The following is a 3,111-nucleotide window of genomic DNA, read 5'->3' on the forward strand; positions in this document are numbered from 1 at the left end:
CAATATTCCAATGTACAGTGTTGCTTGTACAGTTGTACAGTGTCCCCCACCCACCCCTCCCCCCCACTCCTACCCAACCTCCCCCCACCCACCCAACCACCTCCAATGTACAGTCCCCCCCCCCTACCCAACCTCCTCCAATGTACAGTTTCTACGTCAAATGTATATACTTCTTTTCTGGACTCTTTTCGTATCACAAACAGTACTGTATTTGCAAATCTGGTATGTCATAAATGTATAGATGTAGCAGTACTGTCTATCTGTATGTCATATATGTTACGATGAATTGAAAATGGGGGAAAGTCTTTCTCTGGTCTGCATCCCCTTAACAATTGTATGTATTGAGCTGTACTGTACTGTACCCATTCTGCAATATGTTAATAAATAGGTAGAATAGCAACTGTCAAAATGTCAATTCTCCCAAAAATAAATGATCTATTCACTATGATCCCAACCCAGCCTACCACCAACTGGTTCAACTCCCTGGACTCCACCATTATTACTAAGTTTTACTGGAAGAATAAAAAAGCAAGAATTAATTTAACCACCCTTCAAAAAAACAAAAACCAAGGAGGACTTGAAGCACCTAACTTTCTCAACTACTATCTGGCCAACCAATTAATATACATCTACAAATGGATTCACCCTACCCAACAATACAACCCCTGGGAAGACATTGAGAAGGACTTGTGCATGGAAATCTCACGACAAGATCTGCCATTTCTTAGCCATTCCTTAGCACAAGCATAAAACATCACTGTTGTTTTAGGAATACAGTAATTTCCACAACTCTGACAGCCTGGTGGAAAGCCAACAAAATCACTGGTAACACACTAACCCCCTGTAAATACACCCCAATCTGGCACAACCCTGACTTTCAACTCGGCAAATCACCCATATACTTCCCAGCTTGGAAACAAAAAGGCATTACTCATCTTCACACGGACAACAGCCTAATCACTTATCAAGATTTGACTGAAGGATACGCCATTGGGACAGACCAACACTTCCAATTTCTACAGCTGAAATCAATTTTGAAATCGAGAATTAACACTAGTACACAGAATGATCTTGAACCACCTCCAATTATATTAGCAATGAATAAAATAACATCACAGAAGAAAATATTTTCTAAAATATACAAAATACTGGCAAGCGCAGACACTACATTCCATCTCCCCTTCAACAAATGGGAACAGGACTTGGCTTTCTCTCCCAATGCCGTATCCTGGCCTGGGAACAAATTTGCACCAACACATGACTAACAACACTAACCTTCATTAATCCAATATAAGGTGTTACACAGAGTACATATCACACAGCACAGGATGTTTCAAATGGGATTTGCAAGCACAGATGTATGCTCCCATTGCACCCTCAACACCCCAGACAACTATTTCCATGCCACCTGGCTCTGCCCACCTGTTCAAGACTTCTGGAATTCCGTCAGCAATACACTATCCCGGGTCATGAGCTGCAGCATTCCTCTCTCCCCCTCCCTCGGTCTACTAGGAGATACTACTGCTATCCATTTATTAGTCCAGAACACCAAACCCCTACTCGTTTCCCTAGCTGTCGTCAAGAAAACTATCCTCTTAAACTGGAAGACAAGAAAAAATTTGAATACTGGGGAAATGGTTGGGCCTTCTCTCAAATTACATATCACAGGAAACAATCTCAACCGTGGATCACATCGAAGTCTCACAATTTAATAACATCTGGGAATTGCTTGTGGATAATCTAGGCTCCTAATCACAGGAGATTGACCTGTGAGCCATCCACCCCATAACCCACCCTTATCTCAATCCCCCTCCTCACCCCCTACTTTACTCTCTGCCCCCCCCCTTTCCCTTGTCATGTGTATTCGTTGTTGTCCTTAGTTGTAATTTGTTCGTCAATGTCTAGTCTTGAGTTCCCCCCCCTCCGAGGGCAATGAAATGTCACATTTTTATTTTATTTTACTACACTTTTTATTTAAATTTTGCACTGTAAATAGTTAAAACGTATAATAAATAATAAAGTTGTCCCCCGAAGAGGGAAAAAAGCTAAAAATAATAATTAAAGAAAATAAAACTATATATTGTTACCTACATATTACTGTTACCTTGCACTCTGGTTAGATGCCAACTTCTTTTCGTTGTATTGTACTTGTGCTGTACGATGACAATGCATTTGAATCTAATCTAAGAAAGGTTAAATGCTAGGTGAATCTACCCTGGAGTAAATAAAGGTTAATGCTAGGTGAATCTACCCTGGAGTAAATAAAGGTTAATGCTAGGTGAATCTACCCTGGAGTAAATAAAGGTTAATGTTAGGTGAACCTACCCTGGGTAATTAAAGATTAAATGCGAGGTGAACCTACTGGATAAGGTACAGTAGGCCTAGATCAGATTTTTAAATAGAAAAGCAGATATGGATCCGGGGTTGTGTCTGAATCATCATACTAAGATTAACACGTGGGTACCAAGTCATTCTTGCCTAAAGGAAATTAGCTTATTTGCCATCTACCCTGGAGTTAGACAAGAAGATACATACCTTTTTCTTATCTCAACATTTTGGGAACCCTGGAGTTAGACAAGAAGATACACAGTAAATTTCGCAGAGTAAATTTTACTCAAACTGAGTAAAATTTTACTCAGTTTGAGTAAAATCTACCCTGCGAAATGTACTGTGTACATACCTTTTTCTTCTCTGTGCATGGAGTAGGAGTAGGAAGACGTTGGGAACTAGGCTAATGGAGGAACCTACTTCCAGTGACTGGCGCTAAGCTAGGCTAACGGTGCGTGTCTTCCTACTCCTACTGCATGCAGAGAAGAAAAAGGGTATGCATCTTCATGTCTAACTCCAGGGTAGATGGCAAATAAGCAAATTTCCCAAAATGTTGGAGTTGTCCTTTAATAGAAAAAGTCATACATTACTTTTTATAATCTTTTACCATTACTGAAAAAAATGTGGTAGTTATTTTTTGCCTATTCACCACAGCCATAGGTTTGCAATGTATCTGAAAAAGTAGCCCCCCCACACAAACCCATTAAAGTCACAATTGATTAAAATACCATGCTAACCTCTTGTATTAATCTGGTGACACATTTTCAGACACAGTGGAAGCCA

This window comes from Notolepis coatsorum (assembly GCF_963971535.1).
Source record: "Notolepis coatsorum genome assembly, chromosome: 6".
In the NCBI taxonomy this organism is placed as follows: domain Eukaryota; kingdom Metazoa; phylum Chordata; class Actinopteri; order Aulopiformes; family Paralepididae; genus Notolepis; species Notolepis coatsorum.